The sequence below is a fragment of the Lissotriton vulgaris genome, unplaced genomic scaffold, assembly GCF_964263255.1.
Source record: "Lissotriton vulgaris unplaced genomic scaffold, aLisVul1.2 SCAFFOLD_1763, whole genome shotgun sequence".
Lineage (NCBI taxonomy): Eukaryota > Metazoa > Chordata > Amphibia > Caudata > Salamandridae > Lissotriton > Lissotriton vulgaris.
Genome location: NW_028248454.1, coordinates 451090 through 466274, shown reverse-complemented (window position 1 = coordinate 466274; position 15185 = coordinate 451090). Strand labels below are relative to the sequence as shown.

The window sequence follows — 15185 nt, the reverse complement described above, 5'->3', positions numbered from 1 at the left end:
CTGAGCTTTTGGAAGGCGGGAGGGAGTCACCCTCCCGGCCTTATTTATTGAAATATGAAACAAAATTAAAACATTAAATAAAAGTTTCATAATCATGTACAATTTTCATTTATTACATTTCGATGAAGACATGTTATTTGGCTAACCTTAACAAATCTCTAATACAAAGGTATCCTAGCCGAGTCTAACATCCTGCAAATGCATACTTTCTAAATTAAAATTGTACATCCTAGCATTAAGGGCCAATGGCAAGGTCTTAACCGGTGTCAGATCCCTACTACCAAAAACTCTCGCCCTCACGGTGTGAGTGACGGCTGCGCAGAGGACTGTACCCTCGTTGCCAACTGTAATTTCCCTTGTCTTGTTGGGGGCCCCTCTTTCCGCTCGACGCCATCTTAAAGGTCGTCCGAGCACCCGTGTGAGGTATCTGTAGGAAGGACAGCGTGGACTCCCCCCCCACCCCCACACTCACTATCACATCCGCCGTTGCGGATATCCGGGCCCCGGGAAATTCGTAGGAGGGGCATATAGCCGCCTCCTCCCCTGGGAGGGGTCGATGGCCGTCTCCCCTTAGGCGACCCATCCTTAGTGGGTGCCGCCTCCCAGTGGGAGGGGCCAATGGCCGCCTCCCCCCGGGCGCTCCCATCCATAGTGGGTGGCGCCCCCCCTCTAGGGACCTTGAAATTACTGCTCACCGATCATGACCTTACCGCCACAGGCCGGATAGTTGACCGGCTATCCGGCCCCACCCAAACTCCTCCTAAAGGTCATGCTTCCTCAAACCCCTTAGCCATGCTATGAAGTCTCCTATGAGTAAAACATTCCCCTCCCGGGACAGGTGAACCCCATCATTCAGATACATGTGATCACCCCGAATACACCCATGAGGAATGCTATGCAACTGCGCCGAGCGAAACAATCTATCAATTTTGTTGTTAACCTTCTTCACCGAATGGTTCAGTGCTGACACTGAAAGGCCCCCCCGCCACACCTTTCTGGGAACCATGTGGGACCAGGCAATCGTGCACCCCGGGATTCTTTTTGCCAACCAGCTAACGGCCGACAACACTTGCTCGAGTAATACTCGTCTACCCAGTGTCACCAAGTCATTGCCCCCCAGGTGTACTATGATTACAGATGGCGGTGACCTCTGCCGCCCTAAGAGACCCTCAAAAAACGATTCGAATTGGTCAATACAGAGCCCGCCCCTGCCATGGAAGGCCACTCTGTACCCGTATTCCCCACGACCCAAACCACTCTCTCCGCAGACGGTGATCCATGACCGCTGGTCCCCTGGTACTGGGTCGACTGCAAATTCCGCCCCGCATGACATGCTCGCGAAACTGTAAAACAAACAGAAGACAAGAAGCGTGAGTGCATGTAACTTGACTTCACAACATGTGCAATCGCACATACCTTTTAAAACAATTTGAGGACCATCGTCCTAACTGTTTCACTTCTTCTGCACTCTGACCCCTGGCTGTAGCCTCAGTAGCAGCCCCTATCCTAAAGGAGTGGGTCCCGAAATCGCACGGGTCCATGCCCGCCGCAGCGATTGTCAGTGCTAGCACCCTCTGGAACTGAAACCTCGTCAGTGGGGTGGCATCGATGTGCCGCAGCAAACTCCCCCCCATGTATCCGCCCTCAGTGCCAAGTATTCCTCTATACACATTATCGGGCACGTGGGGGACCCTCGCATGCGCTGGACAACAACACTGTTTCCCATCGCTCCCTGGTCAGTTTTGGACTTAGTTATCGTGATTATCATCGAATCACCCCTAATTAGGATGTGATCCCTGCACAAGCCACCTTCCACATCTTTCTTATTTCTTGCGACCAGTTCGCTCACCCGCATAGCCCCATGGAACGCTAATGCGAAAGCTGCCCGAAACAACACCGCTTCGAATTGGGAGGAGCATGTCGTGCCTAGCTTTGCCATGAGCAGGGACAATCTTTCTAAGCCAATCGGGCGCCTCTCGTCTTGCTTGCGACCCTCGAGGCGCTGCCAGCCGCGAAGGGCTTTTTTCGCCAAAAAGGAACCTGTTGGGTCTTTGATGCCATGCACCTGCGCCATGAATGAGATGGCCGCCCTGTGTCTATTGGCCGTAGCCGCTGATCGGCCTTCTCTGTGCAGTGCTACCAGGAACCCAAGGAAGGAATCCTCCTGACCCCATTTCTGACTCCCTGTCGGACCCAAAAATGCACAATAGGAACGAAACGCTCCTTCGTATGCTTTCCTCGTCCTGGGGGCTAAGCTTGCTGCCACGAGGTCTTGTAATCCGGGGCACCGATTAGCCAGAGTGCTTCGGGGAATGGTGCTGCCACTAGGTACGCTGTAGGTAGATAAACCCTGAGCGCCTGCATATGTGAACGAGAGAGTACATCAGCCGCATGATTCAGTACACCCGGCACATGTTTCGCCCTGAACTGTACATTAAGTCTCATGCAAAGCAGCACAATTTCCTTCAACAATCTCAAGATCCATTTGCAGCGTGCTGCCTGTTGGTTAATGCATTCGACAACAGTCATATTATCAGACCAAAATACCACCGAGCGGTCTCGGAACTCGTTCGGCCATGCCTTTAGAGCAACAAAAATAGAGAATAGCTGGAGGAACCCTATGTTACCTGTGAGACCGCTGGTGTGCCACCACGTCGGCCATGTTTGCGCCGACCATCGATTACCAAAGATGGCGCCAAATCCCATGTTTCCCGCCGAGTCGGTCCACAAACCCAGCTCGTCCGAGGACGCTGGCGGCTTGTTCCACACCACTCGACCGTTGAAGTCCGCCAGGAATGCCAACCAAATGCGCATGTCCTGGCGAACCTCCGCAGACAGTCTCGTGCGGTGGTGTCTTTCTTTGAGGCCAACCATGGCTTGTGCAATAGAGCGTGAAAAGGAGCGGGCCATTGGTATCACTCTCAAGGCAAAGTTAAGCTGACCCACTGCTTGCTGTAACTGGTGCAGGGTCACTTTAACCTTACCAAGGCAAAGTTCCAGGGAAGCCCTAAATTTAGATACCTTTCCCACTGGCAAACGGAAACATCCCTCCACAGAATCGAGCTCAATTCCCAGAAACTCGAGTGAAGTAGATGGTCCAACCGTCTTACCGGGCGCCAATGGCACTCCAAACTCCCTCATGAGGATGCAAAAGTCCTGTAGCGCATGCGCACATTTCGTGTCGCCGGCTGCTCCCAAGAACAGAAAGTCATAGGTAATGCATAACATGCTTATGGCCCGTGGCCTCGGTGAATGCCCACTCTAAGAAACAGCGGAATTTTTCAAAATACGCACAAGAAATGGAGCAACCCATCGGCATGCATTTATCCATGTAATAACGCCCTTGGAACGCAAAACCTAGCAAACGCTGATCCTGTGAGTGTACCGGGAGCAACCGGAACGCTGATTCGATATCCGATTTCGCCATCAGCGCCCCGGGGCCCAGGCGATTTAACATGGTGACGGCATCATCGAACGATGCGTACCGCACCGAACAGACTTCTGGGTCAATAGCATAGTTTACTGAGAAACCCCTTGGAGCAGACAGATTATGGATCAGCCTAAACTTCCCCGGGTCCTTTTTGGGGACCACCCCTAATGGGGAACAGATGAAATTCACTACTGGCGGGAGCCGAAAAGGCCCAGCCACTCGGCCTAGGCTCACCTCTTTAGCGATTTTTCTTTCCACCACACCTGGATTATGCTGTGCTGAAAGCTGGTTTTTGCAAAAGGGTTCCCCATGAAAATCCCCCGCCGGGATGTGGAAGCCATATAAGAATCCCTTCCTCAACACCCCAGCGGAGACATAATCCGGGTATTTGTTTAACCAAGGAGTCATAGCCATGAGATCAACGGGAGTAGGCAATTGTACCCAGCAATCCACCTCAGTCCTGCTTGGACCCTCCTTTACCTCCCACCCCGCTATTTTTCGATCTGCATGAACTCTCTGGGTGTGAGGAATTCCCACAGCCCACACACACATGCTTGAACCTACATGTTCCCTGCGGTCTGTTGCAATTGCCTCTATTGAAGCCCCAACAGACCCCCGCTTTCCACCATTCCCGCCGGTTTTCGGCTGGTGATCGTCGCTGGTGCCTGCTCGAAAGGGCACCGCGGGCTTCTGGCGGGAAACCCCCGACCCATTCCCACCTGCCGAGGAAGTTCTTGCCGCCCCAGGCAGGAGCTGTTTATGCCAAGAAATTGAGTCGAGGCAATCCCATGTCAGAGAGGAATCAAACTCTTTTGCTTTACGGAACTTCATGTCGTAACCTTTCCATTCACCCCCCTCATACGTTTCATAAAAATCCATTAGACGTGCCTGATAACAAGACAGTTCGGTCAATACCTCGGGCTTACGTTCACCAATAATCGCAGTAAACATTGCAAAGGCCTTAGCCCAATTCGTTATTGTCTCCTCCACCCTGAACTCCGCCATCTTGGCGCGCCAGACGCTCGGGTGCCACAAATCTTTCTGTGTTTTAGCATACTCCATCTCGCGATGGTCGGTTAACAACGAAAACATATTGACATACTTGTCTGCCCAGATCAATTCTTTTGTGGCCATCGGGATATGTTGAACCACCCTCTCCCTCCTTGAGGGTAATGAGCCCTCCCCTGCCACTGGCAGGGCGAGCTTACCTGGTGCGGTCGTTGTTCCCGCCGTTTTCTCGAGACCAGCTGCCGGTCCTTCTGGTGTCGCCTGTGGGGAGACAAGAGGGAGATTCGCGTTCGCGGCATCTCGCGACTGCCGCAACTGCTGGATTAGTAATTTGGCCTCTTCGGCCGTGTCTCCTGGCGCCGTAGCACCTCCTGCCTTTTTATTGAGCCATGCGGCAAACTGGGTGGCCAATTCAGGAGGCATATCTTCATCGTGACCAGGCGTAATCACAACCGGAATCGGTTGACCCGCGTCTGGGGTTGGTACTGGGTCATCAGCTGGTATGGCAGGGCTGACCGGGGGCACCTCAGGGACCGGACCCTCCCCTGCTGCCGCCCTCCTCTTGACCCGTTTCCCTCTACCCTCGGGGACGACTCCCGGCAATGCCGGGCCTATTACCTTCTTCGGGTTACCAGGCTTGTTCATTGCGGCCAGTTGCTTCTTGATGCCCGCCATATTCCGACCAAGCGCTGGGACCTGTCCGATGCTTCGTTCTATTCTCGCCATTCTGTTCACCAACATGCGAAGCACCTGGTCTGTCTCGGAACCCTTTCCTGCCTTCTTGCCAGACATGGTTTCGATTATCCACTCCGGGTCGATCAACACGGTCCTGGACCCTTCACTGTAAAGTCACTGAAAGAGAAACACAAGAATTACAAGTTCTCAAAAATGGCTCCTTGTTCCGTCGAGGGCTCACGAGCAACGAGTGGGTGCAGCCTTCCAAGCACAGGAACAAGAGGACGCTTCTTCGGATTCCCGCTCTCTTTATTCTTCTTTGGGAGGGCTTGTACCCGCCCCAGGTACGCCTACTGGGCGTGGCCATCGGTGTAGGTGTCTAGGACAACCCCTCTTGGGCGGGAAAAGGTGCGTCCCGGCTACGCCGCTTCGGACATACCAGCCGAGACACGCCCCCTGCCCAAAATGGTTTCCCGGGAGGATCGGGGCACCCGACCATACGTTCGGGGGGACCGAGTGGTCGCCCCTTTCCATTTGTGGCTGCTGGCCTCTGCTCCATCTCCATCACCAGCAGGGAGGGGACATTTGCCCTGCAGCTTGGTGTTGTTGTCCGCTGTGGTGGTGATGGTGGTGGTGGTGATAGTGTTGGTGGTGTCGTGGGTTAACGGCCCTGCGGAGTCTCAGCATCGGTCACTACTGGGGTTTCAGAGATTATGAGGCGTCCGCTGTCAATTGAATCCAGGGGTGATGCATCTGTGTGTGAATTAGTGCATTGTTATTATTTTGCCTGGATGTATCTGTGTTGCACACTTTCATCTACATAAAGGACATATTTGGACTGACAATTGACCCTGTGCTGCTGGTTTCATTTCATTTACATTAGGGATCAGACATGCACACTTTCATGATATGACTACAACTCCCATGATACAACACTCTGGTGAGGGTACATGCGTTAAGCACGGCTACATGTGCACTGTGTTTGGCCTGGGGGAATGGGCGGGGGTAGATAGCATGCTGCGTATCTGCACTGGCATGCATCTTACCTCGTTCTCCTGCCGCAACGCCGGAAGTGTTCAATTGGGTGACCCCCACAACAGCTTCAGGCTCAATGGTAGCCTCAACGAGGTCCTCGAGTGCTGTGTTTGGTGTGACGTTTGATGTTCCCCCTCCTGTGCCAGCTGCATCCTTCACACTTTCTGCAATCCTCTCCTTTGCCCTTTTCCTGAGGTCATACCACCTCTTTTTCAGATCGTCTATGCTGCGGTGGATGATTCCTACAGCATTTACCCTCTCCTTGATGCGCAGCCAGATCTTGCGCTTCTCTGCCTCAGTCACCTTTAGGGACAGCTTGCCAAACAGCCTGTCATGTTTGCTGCTCACCCCCTCGATGAGTAGTTCAAGTTCTTTGTCAGAAAACTTTTGCTTCCTCTTCCTGGGCGTGTCCTTGTCCTGGGGTGCATCCTTCTCCATCCTGGAATGCAGTGCAATAGCTGGTTTGTGCTGTCACTGTATCTCTCCTCAGCTCCTCAGCTCCTGTGCTCTGCCTCCTCCTCTGTGCTCCTCAGGGCACTGAATGAAGCATGGGTTGTGTTACTTCCTGGTTGTGATGTCATCAACCTGCTTCCGATGCGACTTTTTTTTGCGAATTAGCTAATACCGAAATCACAAATACCGATTCGGTATTTGCTAATTCGGTATTTGCTATTTTTTATTTTGGAGTCTCGCAATTGTGGTTTCCGATTTATTTAGCGATTATTTGCGATTCCGTATTTAATACCGAATCTGTTGATGCATCGCGGTATGCGAGTCCTTATTTGCGATTCCTTATTTTTCGCAAATAAGGACTTGTTTTACCGATTTTTGATGCATATGCCCATTAGTTCCCAAAATACCATTCCTTCTTTCTGAGTCAAATCTGTGCAATGAGTTTGATGTAGCTACCTGTAACTGCACTATCACACACCTGGGCTACACTAAATACACATCCAATAATGTGTGTTGCCATGGCACATGGTGCTGTTCCCGCATATATAGCATAGTGAGCCACATCCATGCAGGAATGCACCATGTTGTTATTGACAATCTGGCTAAAAAGGTTGCCAACTAGGGAGGATTTTAGGATGGTGTGCCAGCCTTGATGGTAGAGTGTAGCAAGAATACAGATACAAAGATATTTGTTTAGGAAGGTTGCCCAATTCCTGGTAAAGATGAAAGAAATAAAAGGCAAGGGAGAGGTCAAAGATAGGCCCACTGGTGCAGTGTTTAAATCATCCTGTGTGGAAGTAAGTGCTGCTTTTTGCCACAGCCATACCAGAATCTGTTTTGGGAATCTGAGAGGTTATTTTGTTCGATGAATGTAGATATTTGTCATGAAGCCGATCTTTCAATATGTTTTCATTTAAATAATTGGTTTATGACCATAAATTAAAAGAATCCTTCATTTGAAGGCCTCTTTGTTTTAGGGAGTTCTTTTGAGAATAAACATGTAGCCAAGGAGTTGTTGATATTTCTGGTTAGATTGGCTGCAGAGCTGGTAATGTGGATATTCTTGCATGTATGGGCAGGACATGGGCCTGTAGGTGATCATACTGGCCTACCAGCTTTTTCAGCCTTGAGGAAGTCATGTGTGATCAAAAGGCTATAGATGAGTAACTGTGGTTGTCTTCATAATTTGTTTGCTAGTAAACTGCACAGCACAGCTGTAATTGTGATTGAGCAATGATTGAGCAATGACTGGGGTCTAAAATTATTTAGAGGGTTAGAAGGAATGGAGGCGTGTCAGGCACAGAGCAAGGGCAAGTGTTGAGGCCTCCGACTGTGTTGCCTTGGAATCAGGATGTACTAACATACCTCCACTTCAGATACTATGTTTGGAGGACTCTTTTTCCTGTGAATTTCTTCTAGCAGTTCTGTTTTTGGAACTTGAAGTCCATCATCAGCTCTCCCTGTTCAGATCTCCTGTTGAGGTCTCTTGATCTACTCTTCAGGCGCAGGTCAACTTTCCATGACAAAGAGCAGGTTACTCCGAAGCAAGGTAGGTATCAAGTCTCATGGCTTTCCTGGATCCAGTCAGGTTTTCCTGCTACATACTCTTGGGTTGATCTTCAGAAGAAAAGAACATTAAACATCCATGTTGATCACTATTTAAAGGCTTAGCAGTGGCTATTCCTGTAGTTTTATGCTGTACAGACATGAGCAATTATTGGAAATAAATTAAATGTAGTTCAATGATCACACACTGAGACACAAATATGTAGCAGTGTAGTATTCATGCAGTAACACATTTGACGGAGTGCCCCAAATATGTACGGAGTGAACAAACCATAAGAGAGCCAATATCATCCAGGAAAAATATAATGTTGCATGAATATGCTCTATAAGAAAGGATAAATATTGTGACAGGACAACTGTGCACTACCCAACACCTTGAAGTCACTGTCATCTACTCACTAAGATTTCAATGAGTCAAAAGCACAGTGGGTGCAAATAGGAGCTGTTCAAGATCATTGGCAATAAATTAAAACAATGTGATTTTAAAAAAAAACAGAGTAAAACCTCTCTACTGCTTCTGGTTACTGACTAATACTCTGCAACCATTACCATAACTCCATGCATCAGTCTTGAAAAGTTAAGATATTTGTATAGTATGTGCTTTTTTTTAAACACCAGATTTTCTGAGAAACAGAGTTTTACTTTTTAGGTCTGGCTGCAGATCGCAGCAGACACCTGACCATATGTGACCAAAAGAAAAAGAGCTTTAAGAAGCACACCTAAGAAATGGGTATTCTCCACCCACATGCTGGTTGCCTTGAGTACAATATTTGATTGTCCAGAACGTGTTTGCTGCCATTGAGAAACAGTGCTTGTCATACTCCTGTTGCCTCCTGAGGGGAGTCCAGTCACCTAATTTTTTTAATGATGTAGCCCTTTACACTGGGAAGACCCTTTTACTATGTGGTAATAGTATTGGCTAATAACATTCTTAAAGCATCATGACATGCTCACTCTGTGCATTAACTACACTTTGGACCATGCTTTTTTTATTGATAAGCTAATCCTATTGGTGCATAGAGGTTTTCAATAAGGATGGTCCCTCGTTCAAAATGGCTGTGTCATCCACATTAATGCTGCAAAGGCATCTGTGCAGGTTTTTTTCCTCCTCATTTACATTTACGCTGTGAAGAATAAGCAAATGGTTCTGCCCTTCCATCCCAGTACTGCGACGGACATGCCTATTGCTGCAGCCCCAACATGCCGCCTTATAATCCTTCCTGGCTCATCAATGTACTGTCTCAGTTATCACTCCCCAATTGCAGTCATCCACACACGTGCAGCTTCCCAAAGCCACAGGAGCTTGATTCACAGTTACTGGGATAGCCCGGACCATATGGCTACATTTTTACTATAAACTGGGAACATTTTCAGGAAGGTTAAGAGAGTGACAGGCTTAACCTCTTATTAAACGTAAGGAATTATATCCATTTTGAGATTAGACAATGGTGTTAATTCATTGCTAAAGCTCTCCTCCTGTCATTTCTGCAGAGACAGTGCACACTCTACTCTTAAACTGTTCCCTTTGCACCCTGCAAATGCTGCTCACTAGTTCAGGGTAAAGATCTATTTAGGGGGTGGGGTGTCATACTTCCCCAAATTCCAGTGAGTAAAATGAGTAAACAGACTAATTGTAGTAAGTTTCAGGGAAAGTGGGCTTCACTCCTGAGACTTTGCATTTTTGGGGTCAAGTTTGCTAAAACGCCACAGACCCAAAGGGCATTCATGAAATGTTCTAGTACTTTCATGGTGCATCATCGAAGCCTGGCCTTTCCTAGGAGTATATCCAATTTTTTTCAAATGTGATAAGCTAGAAATGACTTCCACTTTACCAACGGCAGCATTTTTTCATGGGAGAGTTCCGTATACCAAGGAGTACATGCACTATGACAGTGCCAGAAATGTGGGATGGATACTTCAGCCTTAGTAAAGGGTCCCCATAAAAATTCCCTCTGGTATACCAAAGTAAACACTTTGCTATTGACACCCGCTATAAAACGACTACAAGATCTCTTATGACAAGAATTACCTCAAAGGTCGGTTTCAGCATTTTGCAATGGATCTTCCCTATAACGTGCATCATGTCAGGGCCTTCAGTCCAGGTGTAGGGATGTGTGTTCTGTGTCCCTGCCAATGGGTATAACTGGGCTAGCGTCTCTCTCCGTTAGACAGTTCGAGCCCTCACAGCCAATGATTGCTTTTTAATAGACGCATGCCATTGATAACACCTTCCATCAATATGCTATTGGTTTCCCTGTCCATAAGGCAAGAACAACCTCTTGCATGCCAAACCAGCAGCACACATGCAAGCATGACACGCATACACTCACACGCAAACTCATACTCACACACACGCAGATTCTCTCACACTCATTCTCACACAGACTCAGTTTCACACACTCACACTCATTCTCAGTATATCTTGTGCACACTTTCGTACATCTGTACTCTGTCACACTCACACACACACATACTGCCACTCACACTCCCATTATTCAATCTGCTTTAATTGTGTAAGAAAAGATTGCCCTGCAACTTCTGATAATCATGTGTTGCTTTTTAGTGAAGCTTAAAAAAAACATATTCTCTATACACTATTAAAAAATAATAACATATTGCCTTGTCAATCTTTGTTCCAAGCATAATGTAAATGAAAAGTGCACTTCCTTAGAATACTCGTACATGACTTATATTTGGTTTCACATGTGGATCAAGCAGTTACAGTATTGGAGATGAACTAATCCACTTTCTTACATGTAATATCACAGCATAATAATAATAATAATAATAATAATAATAATAATAATAATACACGTTTTATAGAGCGCACAGCTACTCCTGTTAGGAGTGTCCTAGCGCTGAGCAGTCAGACACAAGCTGAGGTGACAAATGGAAGAGGGGGGCCTAAAAAAGGGAGGTCCTGTGGTTTTTGAAACACTGATGCTCTGACGGGGTTTGCCTCAGCCACAGTGGAAAGGAATTCCAGAGTTTAGAAGCAAGAAAGCAAAACGATCTACCGCCAGCGCTAGCTTTCTTGATTCTGGGCACTTGCAAAAGTAGTGCCTCCGAGGACCTGAGTCACCTTCTAGGAGAGTATGGAGCAAGAAGAGAGTGCAGATACATCAGCCCAGTCTTCCTATGGATCCTATACCAGTAGCAGAGGGCCTGAAAAGATAGGAGCTTTTCCACCACTAGCAAGTGTAGTTTCTGAAGTGCCCTACTCATAGATGCACACTTGGGGAGTTTAAGCAGCAGATGGGCCGCCAAATTCTGTACTCTCTTGATCCTAGCCTGAGAGGCTCCCAGGTATAAGATGTTACAGTAGTCCACCCAAGAGACCACTAAAGTCACAGTTTTCTAGGCCGAGAAAGGTAGGAGATGGATAAAATGTTTGAGAGATCTAATAATTCGTAGACACTTGCTTGCTAAGGCTGTCATTTGACTCTCAAATTCTCTGTTTCACAGCCCAATGCACATTTGTGAAAAATGTAGCCACATACTCAATAGTAAACAAAAGTTCATCCAATTAATTTCAATGCTCTGTTCATGTTTTATCCATCCGTCAGGATTTGGGGATGTAGGTATAATATGTGTTTGTTTTTAATTATAGTCACATATAAATGATATAGGGCTGACATATGCATCTTTTAACAATTGTAGATACCCCCTTGAGGAAGGTCGAGATAAAGACCGAAATGCATTGGGTGAAGCAATGTAATGGACTAATGGAGTTTCTTTAAGTGCCTGAGGATAGGCCCGGATGGGCAATCCGAGAGTGATTAAAATGCGTGAAAATTTGGAACATAGTTTTTTGTGATGTGACGGGTAAAGCATGAACAGTGTATTGAAATAAATTGGATGAACTTTTGTTTACTATTGAGTATATGGCTAAATTTTTCACAAATGTGCATTGGGCTGTGTTACTCTTTCACACGTAAATTACTTGGGATAACTATAACTGGTGAATTTCAGTAGTTCTGTTGTTCATTGCCGTGCGTGGCATTGGGTTTGTGGCCAGGCACTGCATCCCCCTCCCCGCACCAGGAGGCAGGTTTATACAATAACATGTACACAATGTTCACAATGGTCCATTCTAGGTGGCTCCATCAGTTGTATCTCTAGCCTCTTTCATGGCACCCATGAGCATTTCATCTAGAGATGCCACTGGAGCTGTTGAGCACAAACAAGAAACCAGCTTTGATTTTGCATGTATTTATATACATTTGTTTATTGGCTGATAATGCTGTGGGAAAATATTATTTTTCTTTGTGTTTTTACATACCAGTTTTGCATTTTTGTAAATTGCCTCATTCGTGTTGCACCCTCTCATTTTATTGCACATTTATTTTCGATTACTTTCAAGAGTTTCGTGCTGATTTATTGCCATTGCTTTATCTTACACTTAGTGAAGTTCAGTATGTAACTAGTTTGGCCACAAGGAAGAAAATCAGATTTGGAGCCTAAATTCTTCAATTTGGAGCAAAACCCTGTTTAGGACAACACATGTCCATGCTTACTTATCTTGAGACATGCCCTGGTAGCACCCGTTTCTGAGGTCATTTTTCAATAAAGTATTTTTGTCATTGAATGTCTGTCAGCAAAATGTTTTCCAATTAAATCTGTCTCATTACTGACAGCCACTATCTCACATTAATGTCCCTGTTTCTGCAGGTTCAATGTTCGGCATGCTCCAGGCTCTGTTATTAAAGACCGGTGTGGATCGGTGAACAGCGACTCCATTGAATCCTCGCGATGCAGCACTGGTTTATACTGGATCTGTCAGAAGGAAGCGGAGATCTCCTGTTCCAGGGTGTAAACCTGGAGCCAAAGAGTTTAACAGCAAGGACAGCACAGCAAGATTAACCTTATGGGACTAAAATACTAGGAAACCATTTGTAGCTTCAAGAGCAGTGAAGAAAACCTTGGAAGGGATGGGTGCAATTAAATAAAGGTGTTAGTTTGGCCACCCTTGAATTGGATAAAATACCTCTAATTGCACTCATTTTCTACATATTTCATGTTAAAGGTGCTATAAATGCTTCATATGTTTTTTTTTTTAAATCTTTCTCCAGCCATCAGCATTCCAAAGAGTTTTGAACACCCTTGTTGGTTGTGTAAATTATGTAATGAGTCGTAGCTTACGTTTAAGTGTTTGCCTTGAAAATACCACAATGTGAAATACCATCTCATCCACTTGTCCAGGCGAGTTCAATTCTGACTTCAACACATAGTTTTGTATTAACTTCTACAAAATTCTAATTAACTGGCAAGATAATTTCGTTTTCCAGCACTAGATATTTTTCCTGTTTGATTTAGTTACTAAAACATATTTTCATGAAACAATCTAGTCCTGGTAGGAATCCCAGAGAATGAGAAAATGTTGTATATTTCCTCACATAAATTACTGAAATCAGATTAAGAGGGTTGGAGGGGAGGGAGCATGGTTTGATCACTTATGTATGTCTATATATTTTAAAATCAGTAAAATCTATAAAGAACCACCTGAAAAAAAACAATAAAATGAAACTGTGTCATTATTTTAAAGGAGATGTGCCTGCTAGGCTTCAAATGTTGCTTACTGGGCACTCTGGATTTACCAAAGGGTCTAGGGGATGGGCATCCTGCTACATAAGTCCTTCCCACTTGCACTTACAGAAGTACACAACAAAGATCTGGAGCTTTATATCCTGATTACAGTGACACTCGAAGTGCAATCATGGATGGTGGTCAGTATATATCGACCCCCACATTAACAGAGACCACTCTGCAAGCTATGACTAATATACTTACCGAGGTTCCATTGGGGATGACAGATATGGGATGCGATTTAAACATAGTAATGGGTACGCAGATGGATACCAAGGATGGCACTATTGACTCCAGGCACACACTACTTCACAAATGGATAGATTCATTGGGTCACAGTAATGTTTGTTGGTGCACTGCACACCTATTCTAGAACAGACTATAATTTTATCCTGGCAATGGAATTGACAAGCGTTCCTGGGTTGTTAATATTATCAAGATGTCTCTTGGATCCTCCCCAAAAGAAATATCTCTCGGCCACTCCCGAGGAAGAGAAAAAAGACAATGGCATTTAAATACTTGGTAATAAGTAAGTGAGAAGTACTCAGGGAAGTGATTGAAGTATAACTCGAATGACATGAACAATCTGTGTACTCTAAGACTAAACCATGGGAGGCTCACAAAGTGGTCATTAGAGGGAAAGCAAGCACCTTCTTGGCTGGCAAAGTGAAAAACTAAGAAAAGGGAAATGCCTCCAAAGGCAGGTCTAATCAACTCCCAATAAAGACATACTTTGCAATTGGAGGCTGCTAGACAATCAGTTAATGTTTGTTAGACTACAACAGACTGTGCATGGGAAGCGTCTCAACACAGTGTCTGAGGCCAGAGATTAAACCAATAACTTAACCTATGGGCTAGGAAAGTGGAAAACAGAATAATATCTGAATAATATCTAAAATTCACAGGCCATTGGCATGTGATGAATCAGTTAAACACAAAGAAAGATTCACCCACACTAGAACTCCATTTATAAATGATGTATTAGTTAACAAACTGCATGGGGAAGATAAAGAAACCCTGGATCTCCCCATTACGGAGGAAGTACAAGAATCCACAGAGGGATACTTCCAGGCAAAACACAGGGCACTAATTCATTCCCTCTAGAATAATTAAAAAAGTTATCTGCTGTATTATCTACAAAGCTGGCAAAGAGGCCATTCTGAAAGGTGTTTTCTTAGAAACTATTGCAGTTATTTCAAAAGTAGATGAATCCTAAATTGAATGTGTTTCGTATAGGCTGATCTCTTTAACTAATATTGAAGCATAAATCCTAGCTAAGCACCTCACTAACAGGTTGGTCAAAGTTATTCAGTCATTGATCAACTAAGATCAGAATGGCTTCATGCCCGGGAGAGGCTCCCCCCTTTATATCCCATTACTGCGTGTGGCATTGTCAGATCTCTTTAATTCATTTTGAAGCATACATCTTAGG

At 45.9% G+C, this 15185-nt stretch overlaps 1 long non-coding RNA gene across 1 annotated transcript in view; it reads left to right on the top strand.

Moving 5' to 3' along the window:
• The window catches only part of LOC147664120 (uncharacterized), a 72450-nt gene extending 58779 nt beyond the window's left edge, over window positions 1-13671 (top strand). Inside the window, exon 3 of the long non-coding RNA XR_015305179.1 lies at window positions 12839-13671. This is a non-coding gene — a long non-coding RNA (uncharacterized LOC147664120). The remainder of the gene's footprint in view (window positions 1-12838) is intronic.
• Window positions 13672-15185: the final 1514 nt, after the last annotated feature.